Below are 342 nucleotides of genomic sequence, written 5' to 3'. Positions count from 1 at the left end.
GTTTTTGGTTCCCGTTTGGTTATTTTTTTGGGAACCAAATACTAACGGTAGGGGAACGTTCTTTTTAGGTTATATTTTTGTAACCATAATACAGAGCCCTGAAATTCGTTTAATGCAGCATTTATTAAAATACAGAAATTAGATCAATCAAAACGCGATTTAAATTATAATATTAAGCCAGGGTTAAAGGGTTAGTTCACCCAAAAATGAAACCTAGGCTGCGTTTTACTCACCCCCGAGGCATCCTAGGTGTATATGACTTTCTTCTTTCAGATGAATCCAGTCGGAGTTATATTAAAAATTGTCTTTGATCTTTCAAGCTGTTTAATGCCACTCAGTGGG

The sequence above is a fragment of the Sinocyclocheilus rhinocerous genome, unplaced genomic scaffold (assembly GCF_001515625.1).
Source record: "Sinocyclocheilus rhinocerous isolate Xijiao unplaced genomic scaffold, SAMN03320098_v1.1 scaffold591, whole genome shotgun sequence".
In the NCBI taxonomy this organism is placed as follows: Eukaryota; Metazoa; Chordata; class Actinopteri; order Cypriniformes; family Cyprinidae; genus Sinocyclocheilus; species Sinocyclocheilus rhinocerous.
Note: the sequence above shows the minus strand (reverse complement) of the source record.